The following is a 24,820-nucleotide window of genomic DNA, read 5'->3' on the forward strand; positions in this document are numbered from 1 at the left end:
TAATTGCTAAATCATGGACCTAGACCATATGCCCATCAAAAGATAAATGGATTAAGAAAATTAATACTTATATAACACAATGGCATACCTTTCAACCATAAAGAAGGATGAATTTGAGCCATTTGTAAGAAAATGGATGCCTCTTGTGATAATACTGAGAGAAGTCAGTCACAGAAAGCTAAATATCACATGGTTTCTCTAATACAAGAGATCCAAAATATATATAACTTAAAGAGCAAAATAAAAGATATGTTAAACAACAAGGAAGTAGGTGTCATAAAGATGGGAAGGGTAGCAAGGCAAGGGGAGTAAAATTGATATATATCTTTAACATATATATATATACACACATACACATTCTGAATGCAATCACTATGTATTAAAATAAAATTTAAAAAATAAACAAAATTACATAATATTACAAGTTTTTTTTGGTATTCAATATTTAATCCAACTGAATAAGTGAATGGCCAAAATCAAGAATTCAGAGAAAAGCATCAAGTTCTGCATTTGTTATATCAGTGTATACAGTCACATTTCTAATGTCTTCAGCTCTTTGCATGTCATTTACCAAAATATTTTGAGTGCTTATTAAGTGATATAGGGGTACTCAAAATCCCCCAAATATTTTAAAATTTTCCATGTGGGCTACTTCCTGAACTGTTTCATTCAGTTAATATTCATTAAGACCACTGCGCAAGTCAAGTGCTATCTTCCTATAAGTTTAAGACAGACAGTAAACAAAATGAACAAAATCCTTGTTTTTATGTGTAAGTGGTAGGAGGAGACAGAAACTAAAGAGGAAAAGTAAGTAAACTACTATATGGAATGGTAGATAATGGGTCTCACAAGAAAAGAAACAAAGCAGGAAGGAGTGGAGGCAATTTGCAATTTTAGATTGAGAAGCTGAAGAAAAGCTCACTGAGTTGACATTTGGGTAAAAATCTTGAGATGAGATAATGAGCCATGCAGACATAAGGGAAAGAGTGTTATGTGTAGAGGGAACATCTGACCCAAAGCCTCGAAGATGAAAACTTGCCCAGCATGTTCAAAGACAGCAAAGAAGCCAGTATGGCTATTGCAACATGAGTGCGGGACATGCTGAAATCCAGGAATAAAAGGCTGAGTATAGAACCTGGTAGGATATTTTTTAGATGAGAAGTCAATGGAGGGTTTTCATTCAAGAAGTGACACAATATGGCTTATTTTTTAAAGACATAATTAGTCTACCTGCAATATGTACTCCACAACATTATGGTCAACAATGGACTACATATAAGGTGATTCCAGAGAGTTATGTTGCCTAGTGCTGTCCTAGCTACCTTAGTTTGTGTAAGTACATTTTATGATGCATACACAATGATGAAATCCCCTAATGACACTTTTCTCAGAATATATCCCATTGTTAAGTACTCGTGACTATTAAGAATGGACTGAGGTAAGTCAAGGGCAGATATTCTGGAGGGACATGAAGGTGATTTGGATCAGGGTTATAGGAGTAGTGATGGTGAGCAGTGATTGGATTTTAGATATCTTTCAGTGTAGATGTAAAGAGAATTTTTGTTAACTGAGGTGTGAAGAATTATCAGACCTGGAATGAAAAAAAAGCTAGCAGCCAGGATATTACAGACGATTATAGGACTGCAGTTGCTATTAAGATGGAGAAATTTCAGGAACAGGTTTGGCAGGGGTAGTGGTGGGATGGTTACTGCATCACAGTCTAAGACCACCTAAGGACTTCTCACCTGCCAAGGGATGGCCATTTACAGCCCTGGTTCTTGATGACATCACCAACTGTGTTCTGAGTGTGACCTGTTCCTGCTAAAACTCAAGTTGAAGCTTAATTCCTCACTGACTCAGTGTTAGAAGGTGAGGTCTCTGAGAGTGCCTAGAGACTGCCCTTATCAACAGATTCATGTTTTTCCCCAGACTTGGTTAGGTTTCTTGAGACTGGAGTAGGTTTCATGGGAATGAATGAGTCTCTCAAGACTCTCTCTTTTCTTATAACTTACCAGCCTCAGCTTATTTTATTATAGGAACACAAAACTGACTAAAAAGACACTAAGGGAATGAATGTGAGTTTACAAATACTACAAATTTCAAATGTTTGAGCATTTTCGCCAATTTATGAGCAGAAGAGGCAAGGAGGAAACGTGAAAATAAATTGAAAAAGCAAGAGAAAGAAAGGAGAAGAAAAAATCAGGAGAAAGTATCTAAAAAAAAAATCAAAGTATCATGCTGCTGTGAGGTCAAATAAGAGGAATAAGAACTATCTGATTTAGTACCATGAGAATCACTAACAAGAGTAGTTTTACTGGAGTGACAGTTTACAGAAACTGAATTCAGAAAGCAAAGATAACTATTTCAAAGAGATCAGTATAAACAGAGAAAGAGCAGAAGCTAGATGGAGAAATAGAAACAATTTTTAAGATGGCAAGAGAAGGCAAGTTTATTTTTATGTTGATAGAATAGATCTAGGACTGAAGGAAGAATGATAGTGCATGAGAAAGAAGACAGAACTGCCTCAATTTTCTGACACTCATTAATTATAATAATTCTCCATTTAAAAAATATTTCAATATTTATCCAACAGCTGGAATATCTCATATATTAACATAAAAGTATATATTTTAACAATTTTGAAAATAAGTATAAATGTGGAATAAATCAATGAATAATATACTTTTAGCAATTGCCATGACCAACACATTATCATTTAATGCATGTTTTCTTTGGCCTTTATGTAATCTGAAAAAGTAAAGAATACATATTAATACTTTCCAAATGATCTGAATTGTGGCTGCTATAATGCACTCATGAAGATCAAAATCTACTTTTACATTCACATAGCTCTTTGAAGCTGATCACTAAGCCCACGTTTTGCTCATATATTTTCAACTCCAGACATTAAGCAAATTGACCTATTAGCTGAGTATCCAGCATAGAAAACAAATAGAAAAGCATCTTACCTAATCAACTTTGCTAGAACTGTACCAATATATGCCCCACTTAAAAAATATTATTTACCCACAATCAATATATCTTCTTATAGAATGACATGTGTATTTGGAGGAGCTTAAAGACTGAACTGTTTTAAGGCAGGAGTTGGCAAAAAAATAAAAAAAAAACAAATTTTAAAAAGTTAGTAAAAACTTTAGGCTTTCAGGAGCACATACTGTCTCTATTACATACTCTTTTTACAATCTCAATCCCTTGCAATCCTTTTCTTTTTTCTTTTTGTTTTAAAAAACTTTTATTACTATTTTAATTTAAAAAAATTAAGCCATTCAAGGTGGTAACTTGTGATATGTATCAGGGTGTAACAAATCAGAATAGTTAGCGTTTTTATCCCTATAAACTATTAAAGCAATTTTGATTAATATGTAATAACTGCACACATTTATAAGGTACAGTGTGGCATTTCTTTTTTTTTCTTTTTTAATTTAATTTTTTTGTTAAGTTTATTGGCACATTTTAGGTCTGCATTATGATTACATTCATCATTGGGAATTTTTACCTGCACGTGACGTATCTTGGTTCTTGATTTTTCCCCCTTCCCCTGCCCTCTTTTTCACCCCTCCACCCTTCCCTATTTTATAAAAACTTTGTTTCCATTTTTTTCTTTCTTTTCTCATATTTTTTTCTTTCCCTTCTTTCCTTTCCCCTACCTCCGCTCCCTACTTCCCCTTCCCCTTTGGACCTTTTCTTCTTATTTCACATTATCTATTATACCTTTTAGTCGTTATTTACACTTTGTTTCTCATACCAGAGAAGCTATTCAGTATTTACACATGCGTGTTCTGTTTATTTCACTTAAGAGGATGGCCTCAATGTGCATCCATTTAGCTATAAATGTCTCTAGTTTCTCATTCTTTATGGCTGAGCAGTACTCCATTTTATAAAAAATAAAACAGAACACATATTTTCTTTATCCAGTCTCCAACTGATGGGCATTTGGGCTGTTTCCAATCCTTAGCTATTACAAACTGTGCTGCTATGAATATGGGTGCACATATATCACTGTGGTATGATTCTTTTAATTCTTTGGGGAAGATACCCAGCAGGGGAATAGCAGGGTCAAATGGGACTTCCAGTCCTAGTTCTTTGAGGTATCTCCACACTGATTTCCACAGTGCTTGCACCAGTCTACACTCCCACCAGCAGTGGAGCAGGGTTCCTCTTTCCCCATAGCCCCACCAGCATTTGTTATTAGTTGATTTCTTGATAGCAGCCATTCTTTCTGGGGTGAGGTGGAATCTCAGTGTTGTTTTCATTTGCATCTCTCGAATGACCAGTGATGATGAACATTTTTGATGTTTATTTGCTGTTTCTTTCCTTAAGGAACAATTTTAAAATATAAATCCAATTTTTACATGTTGTAGGCCCTATAAAAGCAGGCAAAGAGATGGATTTGGCCCATGGACCATAATTTGTTGATTCCATCTTTACAGAGCTGTACAAAAGATTAAACATAATTCATGTGAGTTCTAGATTAAAACTTGACATTTATTGAAAATGCTTTTATGCTGCAGAAAGGTCTATAATACTGACCCAAAACAGAAAGAAATCTCTACTTGAAATAACATATTTAGAAATATCCCTGTATCTAAAAAAGCAATCTAATTGTCATTTTACAGAAAAGTCATGGAATTAATAAAACAAACACTATCTTTAATTAATTATATAATCAATCCTACTAATACATTTATCAGGATTCTCTGTTGAAGAGTGCACTAGTAAATATCAAGAACAAGGTGGGGGCATTATAATACTGAATGTTTTAATTTCTCTAATTTAATTCTCTACATTAAAAATACAAAGAAGTTAAATTAAAAATATTTTATGTTAGCAGAGCTGGACTATTTTATCAACTTCTTTTGGATTTAAGATTCTGATAAAAGCAACAGACCCTTTCTCCAGAAAAGATACCACGAACTACTGCCGTGACTGCAGAGAGATCCAGACTCCCTGAAACCTGTCCACTGATTCCAGGAAAAGACATGTTGAGTCCACTGGGAAGCAGGCGAGGTTTCTCCTGTGGAACAGCTACTCTACTACTCTGGTGTTGCATCTCTTTCCAATTAGGTGCTCTTTCCAATTAGGTGCTCAGGGTTCTCCTTTGTGCAACCTGCCTCAGCTAGAGTTTAAGTTAAACGTCATCTCTCTCTCTCCTCTTCTCCTAACAAAACTTAATGAACATTTATTTCAGCCCATTAAAGTCTTACCAAATAACAAATTTGTCTTTCATGTCTCTTATACAGGAAGTGTTGCTCTTGTGTATAAATTTAGCACTACTTTGGGGAAATACATAAATGAAAAAGAAAAACACGATACAAGATCACTCTTGTAAACGTATAAAAAGTGTCCATGAGATTTAAAGATGAAGAATAGTGAAGACAAGATCTGCCATTTTGGATAGGTACAATCTTTGTTAACACACTGTAGGAATGAATGTAACATTATTCATTCAGATATTAATTAGTTACAGTATTTGTTAAAGCAGACCTATGCAATACTTCAAATGCCGCTCAAATGTATCAGAAATCAAATGCATCACTCTCCTCTATCACTACTACGGAACCCACTGCTTGGACTTAATGGGGGGCACCATCACCGGGCCCTGCCCAAGCCAGAAACCTGTTATTCTTGGGTTTTCTGTATTCCTCATTCCAACCCCAAACTCACCCCCACATTCTATGCAGTCTAACTCATAAGGAGCTCTCCGATATGCCGACTAATTTTCATCATCGTTGCCACCACACTAGCCAAAGTCCATTATCATGTTTCCTAGACTTGTGAAGCTTACTGAATTCACACCTTTCTATCCTTCATGGGGGAGATGTAGTGATCTCAGAAAAACAGGTACATTCATAGAATTTGAATGTTAGAGGGCAATGACAATTATTGGCAACTATGTTCAAAACATGGATCAGGCTGGGGATTTAGCTCAGTGGTTCCGGCGCCTGCCTTGCAAGCACAAGGACCTGAATTTGATCCCCGGTACCAAAAAAAAAAAGTCAGGCAAGAGGGTCTCCTTAAAGAATAGGGGACAGGACCATCAGAAAGGAAAGATATAGGGGGACTTTCAACATGCTAGTAGTGTTCTGTTTTATCTGGTGCTGATCACACAGGTGGTTCACCTCATGACAACTCTTGGAGCTATATACTTACAATACGCTCACTGTTCTAGATGTATATTAGGCTTTAAGGAAAAGTTTTTAAAAATGTAAATCTCATGGTCAATGTCTTCTCACTGCTCTTATACTAAAGCCCCAATATGAAGTAGTAATGACTTGAAAGATGGCTTGCCATATGTTCTCATTTTTCCTTCCTCCATACGTCTTGTCTTGACTATGTCTTGCTCTCCCTTTCAGGGTTTTCACATCTGTCGTGCCCTCAGCTCAGAACACTATTCTACCTTCCCATTTTGTTTTACTAACTTCTAGTAGCGTCCCAGGTTCAGGTAAAATTTCATTTCTGCCATGTGAGATGGATTATAGCCTTGTTCTCTGACCCCATATGAGGTTAGCAATGCCCTCTGCCTTCCCTTCTCAACACCCCATCACACATCTTTAGTAGACTGAATTCTGTGAGGGCAGGAAATGTTTCATTTCCACTCTTAATCTCACAGTGATTAAATAAACTTATTTATTCCCTATATAAGAACATCACAGGTAGTTGTGGTAAAGTTTCTAAATTTAAGTACTCTAGTGTATACTATTAAATTGCTAAAACATTTTAATACATAAACTTAAAGAAAATAAGAGTTAAATGCTAAATTGTTTATATACAGAAATATATATCATGTGCATGGAGGCACAGTGAGAAGTTTTTTTTTTTGTATGGGGGATCAAACTCGGGTCCTTGTGCTTGTGGGGCAGGCGGCAGAACCACTGAGCTAAATTCCTGGCCCAAGGGAGAAGTTATTTTTAATGGTTCTTACTTGAAAGTTCTATTTTAAACAATGTATGATAATAAAATTGAACCTAAATGAATTTCTACTCATTGTCTACATAGAAATGATAGGTTTTTTAATCTCATAAAATATAAGACATCACCACTGTTTTAATAATTTGAGTGGATCAATTAACTGTTTCAGTTTCTTTGAATGAAAATTCAATATTTAATATTTTTCTACTGAACTTTTAAAAAACTCTAAATACTTGCAAATGTTCTGATGAATAATTTAAACCTTATATATGAAAGTAATTTGGTGGATGAAAAGTAAAAATACAGTTGTTTTCTTTGTTTGAATTACCCATGGCAAGTAACACAGGTCTAACAAGTGCCTTTCACAAATTGCTCATCTTGAATTAAAAGTAAAATCTGGCTCACTTAACAAGCCACCTTTTATGGGCCTGAGGTGCAGCATAGTGGTATCGTGTGTGTCTAGCATGCACAAGGTCCTGGGTTCAAGCCCTACCACTGGGGCTTGAAAGCAAAAGGGTGCAAGCAATGATCATATTGAGTGAAAACGCTCAAAAGAAAAAGAAACAAAAATCTATTTCTGAAATCTGTATTTTTATAATGAGCTTTATAGTCTCATTTTAGAATCTTCACAGAATAATTTAAATAAAAATTACAGTGTTTTAAGTTGTCTTACATTATTCTTTTCAGGGAATAACTGTTTTCTGTATATTAACATCCCAATTTCTTTTTATTCTAACATTCAATTAATGGCACATTCATAAATCTTGATTTAGGTACACTTTATTGATCATTACCAAGAAAAAAAACCAACATGTTATTTTCCTTATTTTGAGGAGGTATTGGTTCCCTTAATTAATGTAGAACTTTCTTAGCATTTCTAAAGTATTATTATAACATTAAAAGCATCTTATAATCAAAAGATCCCAATGTACCCTAATCATTGAAAAATACTCAAGGCTTAACAAAAATAACATTATTTGCCTATGTTAAGTTTTAGTCACTCCTTTTAGACAAAGGATTTGAAAGAAAAAATGATTTAAATTATTATAGATTACTCATTTTCTCTTTATCTTCAAGAATTTATCATATAGTCTCTTTAATGGAGGGCCATTTTTATGTAAATAACTAGTAAATGTTCCAGTTAAAGACATAACAAACTATCAGTAAACTATTCCAATTAAGTTGGTATTCTCAAGTTTCACTGAGGCAAATTAAGTTTTCTTAATGGTATGATTTTTTAAGAAATAAGCTTTAATTTTCACAAGTATTAAATTACTTCCAGCTCAGTTTCTTCATCAGTAAAATGATTATGGTAGCTCAAGTAAGTAGTGGCTGACCAAATTTTTTCTAATAAAACCCTTTGAGAATATGATAAAAATTAAGGACAACTTCCCCCCCCAAAAGGAATAGGGGAACAAAATAAGGTTATACAAAGCTCATCCAAGTATCTCTAGGTAAAAAGAGGACTAGATAACAGTTATGATCTTTAGTAGCTTTAAATTGTGGTTTCAAAAATAAGGCTAAATAAAAAAATAAATAAAAAAAAATAAGACTAAAGCCTTTAAACAAGTTAGTCTTGAGAATAAAAGCAAAATCCCAAATACAGCTCATTAATTTACTCACTGCTGTTAAAGACATTAGCTAGGAAAGGCTAAAACCTTACTTATACATAAATGTAGGTGTTAATTTGACAAAATAACTTATACTTTAGACATTATAAGTTAGACCAAACAAGACTCTTACATAAACTTAGAATATTTCTTCTCACATTCACAGCTTTCAAATGACAATAAGTTGTCTTCCCCCCAACCCCACAGTTGCTACCAGCTTCAATTCCTTCTCTGAGTAAGGAAGAAAGTATTATATAATGAAGGCTATGTTTGAGACCTTTTAGGTGACTGTTTTGGGGCAAAGGAGAATACTTTCAGGTCCTGAAATGTCTTATTTAAAAGTAATTACTAGATGACTAAAAAAAAAAAAAAAGAACAACTTACCTGCAATTCTTGTTCTCTGAAGGAAATGCAGTAATTATAAACTTATCGACACTCTTGGGTACATTCTCCTAAGTGTGGATGGATTTGGAATGCGCCATAGCTTAAACTCTGAACTACTAAAATGCTGCACTGACTCGCATCTGCTGTAACTGCCCGCCCAGCTGCTAATGACACAGGCTGTCATCTACAGTCTTTTACTTCTGGAAGGCATGTGTTCCCACTGAGAGGGGATGTGGAGCCTGTATAACTACTGTCCTTAGAGAACATGAATGGTCTCTTCTGTAGAGCTTTAAGGCAGGTAGATCCACACAACTAAAAGAGACTGCTAGGTACTTCAAAAATGCTACTAAAATTAATACATTAAAATATTAAAGAATAAAAATGGAAGGATGTTCCTGTATAAAAACAGCCCTTATGAGAAATGAGAGAGACTGGTAAAATAACTGATTGTTAAAGGAGTCAGGACCCAATGGTCAATACCAGAGCAAAGAATTACAAGTATTTATCTTACACTGGCAGTCAGTAACCTAATGTTTTGTGCTAATGCTTGCTAACTTGAGAGTTAAGTAACAGGTGCTGTGGTAACCAATGCTAAAAAATACTTGAAATTGCCAGGACCCTGAAAATAGTTGCAATTACGACCAAGAATGACTTTTCATGAGATGTAGTGCCAGTGATGTACTGTTAGACAATTTATATTTTATAAATTCAAGTAATCAATTCATAACTTAATAAACCTTAATGTAATAATTTGGATTTGAAATGTTTAAATATGTAAGGACTGAGTCACTGTCACAAGAAGTCTCTCTTCTGTCTTAAATAACCTAGATAATCAAAAAGAAATGAGCTACGGATAGTTTGTGGTTTGCATACTGATTTTCACAAGGTTGTCAAAATCTTCTGCAGAGTCTCTATCCTGTAGTACTACAAGTTTAGAGGCAGACTGATGATCATGTCCTCCACTCAAATTAAACCAGGGCAGGGCAGGGCTGCCAGACAAAATACAAAATACCTGGTTAAATTTAGATAAATACAGAATGGGACATAATCACACTAAACAATAACTTGTTATTTATCCAAAAGTCAAATTGAAGTGGTTATCCAGTTTTGTTTTGCTTCCTATTGTTTAATTTAATCTGGAAACTCTAAACCAAGAGAGCTCAAAGTGTTACCCCGGGGACTTTCAGCACAAATGAAGCTAAAATGGGAGCCATCCACACCATTTTTTAAATCTATACTTTCGAATATGGTGGTAGTTACTAGCCACACATGGCTACTGAGCACTTGAACTGTGGCTAGTCCAATATAAAATGTGCTGTGAGTATAAAATACACACTAGATTTTGAATTAGTATGAAAAAATGTAAAATATTTCATAAATTTTTATACTGATGTTGAAATAATATTTTGGATATGCTGGGTTAAATAGAACATAATTAAAATTAATTTAGACTTTAAAAAATCTTATTGTGACTGCTAGAAATCTTAAAATCACAGACAAAAATTTTAACTGTGGCTTGAATTACCACTGTTGTTATTTTTTACTAGACAGTGCTGGTTTATATGCCTTCAAGGAGAGAACTGTACCAGAATTTCCTTGTTGTCCCATCTCTAAAAAAATCAATATTGGTAAACACCCAGGCTGCCTGTCTCACCTCCATCTACTTGTTAAGTGTACAGGGAGCATGCTCTTACCTAGGAAAGTACATTTCTGGTAGGAACTGTTTGTATGAACTATCTGTAATTACTTTTTAAAAAATTTTAAAGACCTATTATCCAAACACAGTAGTAGTAACAGACAAATCTGAAACCTAGGGAGGAGAGCGGGACAGGGGTAGCAAAGGGGGGTGAAAATTATCAAAGTAAGTGATGTGCTTCTATGAATCCACTGAAATGAAACCTGTTAAGCTGTGTAATCCACAATGACTAAAGGGACTACAGTTTTTTAAAAGATACCTCATTTTTTAAATAAATCATTCTTACATAATTCAAAAGAAATAAATACTATATATTTTATGTGTATGTAAAAACAAAATCATCAAGATTCTAGTTTCATTGAAGAATCTTTCAGTACCATTATACTGGGATTTTACTCCTATATATTATCAAAAATGATAGAAGAATGGTTTATTTGGTGCCCTAATTGAGTTGGTATAAGAAATTCTTATTAAGAATCGCTGGGACAAGATTTTACTTTTGCTACCCTAGATGATAAGGGGGTAAGATAATAAGAGTAACAGTAGTTGTAGAATCATGAAATAAATGTTTCTTTTAAAAAATATACTGCCCGTACTACTGTAAGACAAAACCATTTTTAAAAGGTGTGTTTTATAGGAGAAATATTTTAGATTAAAAACATTTTAATTATAATAAAGCTTTAGTTTGAATAAAAATCCTGTTCAGTTACTTCATATCTCACCTTATAATTTCAATAGGTTTAGGTTTTAATGCTAATGTTTTCTCAACTTGCTAAAGAGTTATGTATTTGTTCATTTTCCTTCATGCTATGTATAAAGGCTTAAAATTTTTAACATGCTCTCAAATAAAATTTCAAAGAAAATGGTACACATACATGTAATCTCTCTGAATTTTCAGTTATCTTATTTCTTCTCTAATACAGCCTGTATCTAATTTCAAGATTTAAATCTTTTTAAATTACCTGCCCCAACACTACTAATGTATGCCCAAGTAAATTAGTTCTTATGTTATGTTTTTTCAGAGAAGGTCTAAGTTGTATTTTTTCTCATTCTCACAACAAAAACAAAGGGCTCTTTAATATCTTTTATGAAATTAGGAAGAACAATTCCTTTGAAAAATAATAAAATGTGTAGGTAAGACTGTCAGACAAAAATCAGCAAATCCCCCCACCCCAAATTTAATGATCCATAAGAAGTTCACATCTTGTAGCACTAGTTTCCAAGATCATTTTAAGAAAAGATAAATGAAATCAAGTGATTTCTTCAACACTTTAACTCTTCATTGTCAATACTGTGGTATCCAGAAGATTACCATCTTAAAAATTTTGTTAGATATTTACTTTCTTATCAACAGCAAAAGTTATTCTCATGTAACACTGATCTACTTCTCAAAAATGGATGGTATGTGCAAAATCATGGTTCTTTCTGTTCATCTTCAAAGTCAACAAATGACGTCTAAATGGTGTTACAAAATTCTCAGATGAAAATTTCAAGACATCCAAGAAGAGTTTTTGATGAGGAATGAACCTCAGCAGTTGCTAACCAATTTAGATGCAGACTAAGCTGGAAAACAAGTTTTACCATAAATGGGACTGAAAGAAAACCTTCCTCATGGGCTAGGCCATGCTTCAGTGCTAAACAATGGAAGCCACCTCCTGACGGATGCAGCCCTGCTCTGAGGCCTGGCAGCCTTGGCCCTCCATGGAGCATTCCAAAGCCAGCCCTGAGTGTGGAGCCTGGGCCCAGGAGTGTGTGCTCAGTACAGTGCTTACCTTGAGAGAACAAGGTGCTTGGTACAAACCGAGCAAGTTCTTAGCCCATACTTGCAGGACACTGAAAAAGATCTGCAGATCTTTCTTGGTGCAGGAGGGACCTCTTTATAATCTTCTTGCGCTGGAAGTTTATGACTTTCCTGAGGGAGGAGAGAAGAGTGAAAAATTATACTGAGATTACACCAAGTGGATCAAGTTTATCTCTCCACTTTACAAAATGAGGTTCTGAAAAAATAAGAAATGAGATGAAATTATGGTGGTCTACAAATCATGCTTTTCTTTCAAAAAAATCATCTCCCCTAAATACTGTATGTTTCAAACATTAATCCCTAATCCCAAAACCATGAGCAGTTCAACTTCTACCCTCTGAGAAATTGAGAAAAATACAAGTACATCCTACATTATCAAGTGATCATAGTTGTAAATTACATTAAAAAATAATTAACACAGGGCCAGGGATTTAGCTCAGTGGCTCCTTGCCTGCTTCACAAGCGCAAGGTCCTGAGTTTGATCCCCGGTACCACAAAAAAAATAAATAAATAAATAATAATAATAATAATAATAATTTGTACAGCTAAACTCATTGAAAAAGCAATGAGTCAAACAGAGCAGGCAGAAATTTTCCTTGCATTTATTATGTCCTAATAATGACATATGTATTTCAGGATAACTAAAAAAAAAAAAAAAGTAACCCTTTGCATTTTATTAAATGCTACATAGTCACGTGAAGCACTCTACTAGAATGTAAAACTCCACAAGGAAAAGGAATTTTGTGGGGTTTTTTTGACACACTGATGATCTGCAGTGTCTTAAATAAGGTTTGGCATATAACAAGCACTAAAAAATGTGAATATAAAGAATATTAACAAATTAAGTCAACCTGAAAGTCAAAATTTGCATACCATCAAATTAGAAATCTATAAATATTCTGAAGAATCTGAAAATGTGTTATACAACATTCACAATACAAACTTTCAATAACATATTCAATAAGAAAATGTTTAAAATGCTTTATCTTAAAATATTCATGAGAAAATGCTATAAATATATTATTACAATCAAAACTCCTATAAAGGAATGAAATACTTTAAGGTCAGAAAATCACACACTGTATCTTAAAATATATTACCAGATATCAAACACAGTAAAAATACTAATACAGAAAAAATGTAACTTGCCTTTTTAATACTTCAGTATTCCTTTTCTCTCATGGAGAATAGACCGACACTAAAAACTCCTTAAAGTTCTCACACATGTAATGATCTGCCTCATTCCTATTAGCAAGAGGAATGATGTCTAAGAAGTATACTCATTCAGAGATTTAGGGCTCAATTTTTAATTTCACTTGCAAGTGTAGATTGCTAAGGCATACTAACAATTCATCTACCCGAGCAATCTACCTTCTCTTCTGTCTTGACCGATTTTTCCCACAGTATTTCTAGTGAAAGACTGCTCATGGAGTTAAGTTCACACTACAGAAAACTCTGCAGACAGCTACGTTAATAAGGCTGGTTTACCCTTCAATCAGACAACATGGGCGACATGCCTAGATGATACCGAAATATCACAGCACTGTAAGAATTTCAAACAAGTACAGAAATGGAGAGTAAGCATTTAGTCATGGACTGGTTTGTGGCCCATACTTAAAGGAGCACTGGCCCAGGTTCGGCACATTGACTAGAGAGGGGAATCAATGTGGATCTTACACTGTGCTCAAAGTCTAAAACTAGTTTGCTGCTTTATCACCTCTTTTGAGTTTCTAAACTAAATTTTTGCAACTAGTAAAGGGAATGATTTCATGTTGTACTTTCTGACACCGGCAGAAAGATGGTAGCATGTAATCAGAGGCAGAGAAGCATGGGGCTGTAAGTCAGTCACAGGCAGTGGCATAAATACCAGGACAAAGGCCATATTTCTTAACTCTTACTGACCATTTAGTCAGACGTCCAAGAATTTTAAGATAAATCTCCAGGGGCAGAGAGGTCTCTTCTAGTACCTAGTTACATCTACTAGTACTTCAATATCACTGTTTTAGACACTGTTACTTTTAAAAATCTTGATGGGGTAAGCCTTTGCCTCATTGTAGAATGTCCAGAAAAAAACTCACAAGGCATCTTGAAATGAGAAGTAGGTACTGACTTAAAAATTTACAAATTACTTTTAGTCAAATAATTTGCCAATATTTTCAATTCAGAAATAGTATCTACTTGAGTCGTAATATTTTTCAAATATGATCATCCTTTTGCTAACAACCTAGTATTTCCCTCAAATTTATTGTCAAATGTTCCATTACTAAATCTTTTCCCAGTTTTTTTTTCAGCCAGTATAAAGACAGTATATCTGGCTTTTTAATTTTTCTTATTTAAGTAGTTTTAAAGGTTGATCGTCTGAGATTTTTTTAGGCGATAAATCATGACTTCTAAAAAATTTCAGTTTTATTTTTTTCTTCAGATTGTGTTCATTAACACATCAAATAAAGCAGAGTGAGTAGCAACTAATAAACAAGCTAATACTAAAACCGGAGACTGGTTATTTCCTGAATTTCAGTTTATCACCACTTACCCACTACTGTGTCCAGGTGACACTGTCCAGCTTGCTGGATTCATGAAGTAGCATGTTCCGACTCAACTTAGCACTCACAGCTCATCACAACAGAGCTACATTCGACCAAGTAGGGCTGAGAAAGGTCTCCTGGTCTTAAATGACCAACACTGTATAGGTTAACTATATAGAGTTATCCTAGCACTGACACTGCTTAGGAAAATCAAGCATGAAGTAACTTTATCTATAAAAGTCTCCACAATCACATATAGAAAAGGTACTTGATGTGCTGCGTGGCCCTTGTACCTTCAGTTACCTCTGGATATTACACTAGGTATTTAAGAGACCATATTTACAGCACCAGGCTTCTTCCTAGGATGATTATTTCAGGTCAATCAAAAAGCTTTAGCTTATAGGGAAAACTTCTTCCAACGGACAAATTTACTATGCCATGTTGAAGGGGTAGCAGACTAAAAAATTCACTATCTTGCAAAAGTTAATTATGGAATTGATTCAGAGAACTATGAGCAATGGATGAAATCATGAGAGATGGAAAACCCTCAACACACTGCCCTGTCACCATTGTTCAGCTTTAGCACTGCTAAGAAGATAACAGACACTGTATGCTCCCTGATGTGATGCAGTGTCTTCACGCATGAGGTAGTCCTAGTCTTCCCTTCCTTCAAAACCAAAACCAAAGTGGAACCTGAATCTAAGTCTTTTTGAGTTAAATGTTAATTTATACAAAATTTAGAGGCCAAGTTGCTGGCCAGAAAAACAAAAAAATACAGAATGAGGAACATACTACACCAGAGTTTATTCAGTTTCTTCAATAAGTCATTTACGAGAAGGAAGGAGAGAGAAAGAGAAGACAAGGAGTGGAAGGGGAGGGAGGTAGAGAAGTGGTGGGAAAGAAGAGACAATTTAACTACAGAGCAATCCTAATAGCCAAATGCTTGGATTCTGAAATGAACAACTCAAATGTAAAATGCCATTCTGTAGTCAAAAGGAGAGGAAACTGAATAGAGAGACGAGTAATATGTAATTACTATTAATTTTGTTGGAAATGAAAAATATATTATGGTTGCCTAAGAAAAGTATCTTTTAAAAAAGACATGTATACTGAAGAATTTAGGAGGAAAAAGATGAGATTTCTGATAGAAACTAGATGAAGCCAATGGGGCAAAATTTTGCTCATGTTAAATCTGGGCCGTAGGTTACCAGTACACTAGTCAGGTTTATTGCAATAGTCTCTATTCTTTGGTGCATATTTGAATTTTTTCACAATTATGTTTTGGCTCAGGTTTCTGTAACTTCCTTTACTACATCAAGTATATTCTAAGTAAACTGCTATTACCCTATTACATTAATGAACATTCACAACCAATACAAAGCAAGGATACAATAGACATGACAAACTGTCCTGTATGTGGCTGGCATAGATCTGCCCATATTTTAAAATTCAATTTGACTTGCATTACAGTTGTTGTGTATATTTATATCTGAAGAGAAAAAAGCTTTGTAAGTTCTAGTTCAGTGATACTTTAGAAAATAAAATTTCAGGAAAATAAAATTTCAGAAAAATAATTTGTACTCCACAAAGTAAAACAAAACAAAACAGATTTAACAATTTTGAGGGTATAGTGAACCAATGCAAAGTAGGTTACTTTATTTTGGTACCTCTCTACCTCCTTTGTATGTCAATAAAACCATGTTTCCCTTTGATTTTATTGGTACATATTAGATCTCAAAAACTACTCATGATTCAAATGGCCCCTTGTCTAACCTACTGATATTCCCTTCTCTGAATGGGACTGATTGGTCTCAGCTAAGTACTATCAAGGTAAGTTGCTACAGGCTCACTGTGCCATTTTTAATATAAGTAATCAGGTAGTGAGTGAAGTGAATGACAGGCCTAAGTTAAACATTCACGAAAAATACTAAGATTTATATGCCCCTCTTACAATTTTTAAATAAATTTTAATAAAATACATGACATATAATTTTAAACTAGAATGATTTTCTTATACTCCATGTGCATCTCTACTGCAAAAGAACATTCAAGGCCATCATTTGTTACTCCTTTAATAAAAAGTATTCTATAGCACAATATGGGATTATCTACTGTCACCTTATTTCACAGAAATGAGAAGGGTTGACTTCGCTTTTACTGTTAACTACTGCTGATTCCCCCCACAATGTATCACAGCAGGCAAATCATCAAGAAAACAAATTATTTTTCTGTATGCTAATTGGATTGTCTTATAAACATCAATCTCATAACACATTAACATTTAATAGCATATGTTTAATATGATTTAATATTTTTTCAAAATTTATATTGAATTCCCTTGCAAATATTTTAACATTTAAAATTCTGTAACTCACAATATAGGGGTTGTTCTTTTGTTTTGTTTTGTTTTTTGAAACGAGGTCTCACTATGTAGTTCAGACTAGCCTTGAACTCACTATGTAACCTAGGCTGGTCTCAAACTCAAAGCGATCCTCCTGCCTCAGCCTCCCAAGTGAAGGGATTACAGGCATGTGCCACTACACTCAGCTTAATATAGGTGTTTTAAAATATGCTATAAGCCTATAAAAGGTTGTTTTTCAAGCCTGATGTTTTTATCTGAAAAAGTATTCTGACTATATTAACATCTAGTGGTTCAAAAGATGAACCAAATTCTGATGGTTAGATGTGTGTGCGTGCGTGACTGTGTGCGCACAGATATACATTTAGAGGATTTTCAGCAAAGGTTCATTTGACTCTAAACCTATCAGAGCAGACTTTGACAGCACTAAGGCACAGCTGAATAACATGGTGCAACACCAAGTCGTGCTCCCAACTATTCCCTCCTTCTCAGAAGTAATAAATGGTAGTCAAGCAATTCAATGAGATCATTTGGTAAAAAAGACATATTTTGTCAAAGAAGTATTCTGTCTCTCTCTCTCTCTCTCACACACACACACAGACACACACACACACAAACACACACAATCATGCTTGTTTTTATTTCCTTTCCCTTATATATTATGGTCCATTTTGGTAAATTAATCTCAAACTTCATGACACTATATGAATACCTAGTATAGCCCTAGTATTACAAGCAGCAGAGTTTATAATGACTGCTGTAACTATTTAAAATCTTGTTCTTTAAAAAGGCAGTCTAAAGGTAGAAAATGTAATTTGGTGCCTGCTGAAATTTTATTCTTAGAAAAAGAATTTTAATCAATGGAACAAGGAAAGCAATCTGAAAATTGCTCAACACTAAAGGAATTTTATATTTCCTTTTTTTTTTGGTACTGGGGATCAAACTCAGGATCTTGCACTTGCTAGGCAGGCACAGTGCCACTGAGCATAATCCCCGGCCCTATATTTCCCCTTTGAAGTTAAGAAATATCATACTTGCCAGGCATGGTGTCCGCGCCTGTAATCCCAGCACTCAGGAGGCTGACGCAGAAGGATTGCCATGAGTTCGAGGCCAGCCTGGGCTATATAGTGAGTTCAGGGCCAGCCTGAGCTACAGAGGGAAACCTTGCCTCCAAAAAAAAAAAAAAAAAAAAAAAAAAAAGAAAAGACAAGAAAAAGAAAAAGAAAAAAGAAATATCATACTTGATCTCAGCCAAAAAATCAAGAAACAATGAAATTAAGAAACAGATAATGGGTGAATATTTGAGAAGTTCTGAAATAACATACCTAAAAATCAATAATGTATTTTCATTTGAAGCTATCATCCCAAGTATTTTTCAGATTAGAATTCTTTACTCAGTAAACCTGAAAAATTTTTTTTAAAGGCTGGATAATTTCTTAGCTTTTTGATTCAATTTGGAGAATTTGGAATGACTTTGCGTGTTGTGGGGAACAAAGACAGGGGAAGGCTGCATAATTCCGTTAGGCTACCATGAGACTATTAGTTCTCAGGGCTAGCCAGCTGGTAAATTTTCAATAAACATTTGCTGACTGGTTCCTTTAGAACTCATTACGGTCATGGGAAACTAGTAGTACTCAATTTTCTCTCATTTACAATCTTACAATGAAAGAAGTATTTCTGTATTACAAATTAAAAAGATACTATGACATAAATTATCTATTTTAGATTTATTTAAATGCTTCATCCAAAGATACTTGCATGTATGGTGACTGAATTCACAGATCTATAAATTGTTTTTACACTCTCAGACTGCAAAGCCATGTGATCATATATCAAAGAAAATGTCTAAGTAAATTTTACCCTGAAATTGTTTTTCAACAAAAAGAATTACATGGCAAAATTATTTAAATCTTAAAATATCATAAAGATATATCCTTTAACAAATTAAAAAAATACATATCCACCGATTATATGAAGTATATATGAATATCTTAAGAAACAAAATAATCTCTTAAGTAGCAAGTAGCACTATATGTTTAAGTTTACAAATATTACATATATAATTTAGACCTATATATAAAGATCTTTTGTTGGGATTTGTGCAGGAAAAACACTGAATATGAATGTATTCTTTTATTCCCAAACTTACTCTACTTTTATGTGGGTTTATCTTCCATCTCATGAAGTAAACCTGAGAAGAGTTTTGCTATTTTCCTTCCTTAGATAAGAATATGGATAAATTTCATGATGGCTAGGCCAGAGTGAGTCCTGGGTTAAACACTGAGAAAAACTTGGTCCTGAAGACAGTCTACGGGAGCCTCCGAGTGACTGGTGTACTGTGCTTTTAAACAGGTTGCACAGTCTGGAGAGTTCCCCTGACAGTTTGTTTATATATACCCTATCTACACTGCTGTGGCAGTGCCATTTCACACACACATTCACACTCCACAGACAACAAACAAAAGCACTGTTCTGCTGGTACTTCAGGTAGCTCAATTTTATGGATTAGGTAGGACATTTTTAAGTTGAAAAAAGTATTACCATTATTGTTACTGTGGTTGTTGATTGTAACATAGAGAGCTACTTTTGAGTTCTTTTTGTGTACCAGATACTGTTCTAAACATTTTATATGCTGTTACTACCCCCATTTTGGAGGTAAACTGAAGCACAGAGGAGTTATACAACATTCTTAAGACTGAAAAAACCTTGTGTATGTATTAAAACTCAAATCCAACCAGTCTGTTGACACAAACTTAATTACAATTTCAAACTGTTAAATGCAAAACTGCTTTATACAACTTTATTAAATGTCTTGTGTAATGTGTAATACACATGATAGGCATTATGAGCCTGTTCTGCTTGTATTCACATTTCTGGACACCTCAGAATACTGAAGATCTCTCATAGCAGTTTCTTGTTTTAAATAAGCTATCTAAGAAATAAGACTATCTCAGTCTCACTAATTTCTAAGATATATTTTCAAAGACTACCTAAAACTTTTATGTCAGCGAATAACTTCATTCCATGAGGAAAGTAATCTAATTATTAGCACATTTAGAGATCAATCCTCAGGGTAATGACTGCTGTTTTTATAATGTCACACAGCACTTCAATCTACTATAACTACTTATTTCATGTCTATGTTTCCTGCCAGAGAATAACTTAGGGATTATATCAGCTTTCTTCATGACCATGGCCCCAGTGCCCAGTGCAGTGCCCAGTGCAGTGCCCAGCACTGTAAGAATTTATAGAATAAATGGGATTTTCTCTTCTATCTCTTAAGTTCATCTAGTAAAAGTCTCACTGTATTAGCTTAATACTGCTGTAATAACTATATCCTATCAAATTTATATTTGCAATTATTATAAATATATTAATTTTTAAAGATGTGATACAAATTTCCTTCAAATAAATCTGTGATTTGTATCAATAATTCCTCTTTATAAAATTGTCATAAATTCTTTTTTAAAAATGGATCTTTTATTTTCTACATTTAAAATTTTCTTTTTTTTTGGTACTGGGGATCGAACTTGGGTCCTTCCACCTGCGCAGCAGATGGTGAAACCACTGAGCTAAATCCCCAGCCCTACATTAAAAAATTTCTTATTTTTATATTGAATTGAAAACATTCTTTTCCTTGTCACATCTATAATCAAGGAATTTTATTAATAATTTATTTTGAACTTATTAAAAGTAAATAATTTTTAAATGATTTATCAAAATGTTCCTTTCTCTTTTAAACTTCTAATCACACACAGTTGTTAATTCCAATTCATTTCTTCTGATAGTAGCAGCTCCGAAATTCAAAACAGAAGTCATTATATTTCATTACAGCATACACAGACATTGTATTGTTTGTATACTAAAAAGCTCCATAGTTAGAAATTGACAACTACTGGTACAACTTTGCTTTAGAAACAATTCATTTGCAATTTATTTCAATAAAAGAGATGTTATGTATCATATTCCACCTGTGATATGTGACTAATTTTGTTTTAAATATCCTTGTGTAACTGAACCCCTAATTCTCTGCCTGACATTATGGACAGTGGCAGTTAACTCAGGACCAAAAGGAGCTGCCAAAGAATACTGAATGCTATGAACACTGCAAAGCATGACAGCCAACAAGCCAAGTTTCTCCAAGACACCATTCCCATCTTTGTCACAGAACTGACAAGTGGGACTGGTTAGATCTGAGCTGAGATCTTCACATTAAAATACTTAAAAGTGAAGTTGGTGACCCTCTTTTGTGTATGTCCACAGAAAACTAAACCGAGGAGTCACTCCGTAGATTAAATTCAAAATAATCCTGAGGAAAAAGTTAGCAATATGGGTTGTGCCATTTGAAAGAGACTGTATTCATTTAATATTTTAAATAGATTACATATCCCAATAATAAACTAGAGAAAGATCATTTCTACTAAAAATAAGTTTTTCTGATCTTGTTTCATGCTAAAATGTATGGCCATATTCAATTTGTTTATATTACCAGCTAAAGAAAAAAAATTGAGCGCAGTGGAATGGCTACAGTTCACAGCAACTTACTATATACCGCATGATAATCTAGAAGATCAAGAAGTCTCCAAACACAAAGAGGAAAATTCTAATTATCCTAATTTGGTCCATACATGTCACATGCACATGTTGAAATATCACATGGAACCATGCTAATATGTACAATGCATGTAATATTTTTAAAAATAAAGAAAGTCTAGTTTTCTATGATGTTCCAAACTGTTGACAGATCTAATACATGGAAACAACTGACTTCAATCCTTGTTGAGTATCATGCTTTAATCATTAATGTCTTTCCTTTAGGTGAGTCTGTGTCCTATAGAAAATATGTAAATGATTGGGCATTGAAATGCTTCCCTGCTTTATTTTCCAAAACTTACTAAATATGTATTTTTGAAAATAAATGTGTAAGACAAACATTAATTTGCATTCTTTTATTTAAAAGGGATAAAGGTGATTAAGGAAATCATACTATCATTTAAAAATATCTGTATGCAACAACTTTAAATCACTTAAAGAAATCAGCGTCGCCTTTTATGGCATTCGTTCCTGAAGTATTAAAGGATCTTTTATGAACTTCTCTCCCATAAGAGAAATTCTCACATAAGAATTCTGCTTGGACAAGGCTTTACTGTAAATTCTTAAGAAATCTAAGAAAACAGAGTAGCACCATAAAAAATACATTTTCCCATGGTTAGAATTTAGTCTTTCCAATGTCTTGCTTAGAAGATACTCGGTTAATAGAATAGTAAACTTAAGTTGAAAAAACAAGTTATCACTCCACTTTAAGAAATAAATGCATAGGTTCTGTGCTATACACCAACCACATTGCTTCTACTCTCATAGCAACTTATGCTTTTTCACTGTATTGGCTCCCGTTGTAATTTTACATTTGTCTATGTAATTATATCTACACTGTAATTAACATCTACGTTGGAAGTTCAAAACCAGTTAGGGAATGCCTGCTTTAAATTGCTACACTTTATCCTTAGCACCTAGCTAAATGGATGACACATAGCAGATAGTCTACACGATTTTAAATTACTATATAGATGGACTGAGGATGGATGTTGCCATCTAGAGCACTTAGTTTACAGTCAACACATGAATGATCATATGATGATAGATGCTGAGCTAGGTGCTTGTCAGAAGTGCTATTCCTGATATGTTTGTTACTAAGCTCTAGGAAACAGCTAAGAACATAGCCAGATTCAACTAATATTTTGACATCTCTAATTAAGGAAGAAAAATTACTCAAAGTATGTCAGTTTCAAAAATCTTAATGTTGAAAACAGAATAGCCAACAGAATTATAATCTGGTATTAATATGCTGATCTACATCATTCATTATCTAGTTATCAAAAAGCTATTACATCAATGGAGACAGTGGAATACGCTATAACAAACACCTACATATTTTAGAATTGAACTTTTCCTCCTATTCAAAGTTAACATATATAATCATGGGTCTGATAGGACAGATGTCCAAATAAAGGGATACATAGAAACCAAACACATTTTCAGGAGAAAAAAATCTAAGCTTAAGTTCATGTGAAGCATATAAAAATGAGGCAAACTTAGGAATTTTTTTCAATGCAAAATGTGCAAGGCACGGGAGTGAGACCTGATTTTTCTCACTAAAATTTGATACTGTACTATGAATATAGTTATTCCACTTTATTTTTGGAACATAAACAACTTATTGTGCAAACTGAGTTATTTTCCATTAAGTTATAGCAGCAGTTTTTAAGATACAGCAACACTTTAAAACACTTAATGTTAAGCTAAAAGGATATTTTTTCATTCCCTCTATTATTTTACAATGGAAAAAAAAACAAAAACAGTATTCAACAGATTACTGACAGTAGAAAGCATCTACGAAACTGACAGATAAATTCAGTTTGATATAAATGTTTTAAAAAGTTAAACTTTACTGAAGTGATATTTATTATATGCAATTTTAAAAGGTAATAAGCTTTAACAGAACTATGAAAAACTGGATTAAACTATGTATCTAATTTTCACACTTTAATACCATGTTATCAATATTAAGTACATAAATCGTATGCCTATCTATAAAATTATACTTTGTTTTACTGAAAGTGCAGTGGACACAAAAATTCAAACACCTGGCATTTGTCTAACAGTTAAAATGCTCTAAATTTTTAACTTAAATATATTGATTGCTTTACATATAACACATACACATAATTTAAATTAAAAATTCTTACCATTGATTTCCTTTCGATAGTCACTCCATTAGTCTTTCTTGATAGTGCCTTCCTACATCAAGCAGACAGTGGCCAAATCACAAACTGACATTTGGATGTTCACGTCTTCAGATGGGAGTTTTCGGCCAATTGCCAGATGAGAATTTAAACTGAAAACTGAATTACCCAAAATTTATTAAGTTGTTCCTATACCCACCAACTGATAATGAGCAGCGACTCTAAATTAGAAAATACTATCACCTTTCAAGCAGTCATAATATTATGTTTGAAAAGAAATGCTATGAACAAAAAGATAATTCCATAAAAATTCTATTATCTTCAGAGAACCATTTTAAGTAAAAATCAGTTACTTCCCCTGAAGCTCCTCCAATTATCCTGCAACCCAAATTAATTCATTATAAAGATGGTATTTCTTCAATGATATAATCAATTATGAAGTCTCAAATTTAAATACTATCAAACATTGCCTTCACCTAAAAACTAATTATAATGCTTAGAAACATTCTGACAGTGTACTTATATTTATTAAATCATCAACTATTTGTAGTATTACATAAGATAAAAGTTAAAGATTACATGGAAGTAATGTGCCTTGCCTGCAAACAACATTTTCTTGTATTGAGAAGACAAAATTTACAGTTATCACTTGTTACTTTACAGTACAAAAACATCTCAGCTCCTTTTCTAAACCAATTTAATGGTTCTTTTTCTCCTATTATAGCTACTCTTCATAGAGCTTACAATTTTGGGTTATTAGGCTTTATGATTA

The 24,820-nt window shown here is 33.7% G+C and overlaps 1 protein-coding gene across 26 annotated transcripts in view; it reads right to left on the reverse strand.

The window, feature by feature from the left end:
- The window catches only part of Zeb1 (zinc finger E-box binding homeobox 1), a 200,398-nt gene that overhangs the window by 134,037 nt on the left and 41,541 nt on the right, over positions 1 to 24,820 (reverse strand). For 6 of the 26 annotated variants that reach the window (XM_087207009.1, XM_087207020.1, XM_087207017.1 and 3 more), the window contains exons 2-4: positions 24,052 to 24,207; positions 18,344 to 18,473; positions 12,393 to 12,532 (exon numbers count right to left, since the gene is read on the reverse strand). The exons of 12 other annotated variants lie outside the window; for them this stretch is intronic. The gene's annotated coding sequence lies outside the window, so the exon portion shown is untranslated. Of the gene's footprint in view, positions 1 to 12,392; positions 12,533 to 18,339; positions 18,474 to 24,051; positions 24,208 to 24,820 lie in introns of all 26 variants that reach the window. 8 more of the 26 variants (XM_087207013.1, XM_087207021.1, XM_087207014.1 and 5 more) reach the window with 4 other exon arrangements.

This window comes from Heterocephalus glaber, unplaced genomic scaffold, assembly GCF_053883595.1.
Source record: "Heterocephalus glaber isolate CG9 unplaced genomic scaffold, H.glaber_assembly_v1.0 deba00000738, whole genome shotgun sequence".
Lineage (NCBI taxonomy): Eukaryota > Metazoa > Chordata > Mammalia > Rodentia > Bathyergidae > Heterocephalus > Heterocephalus glaber.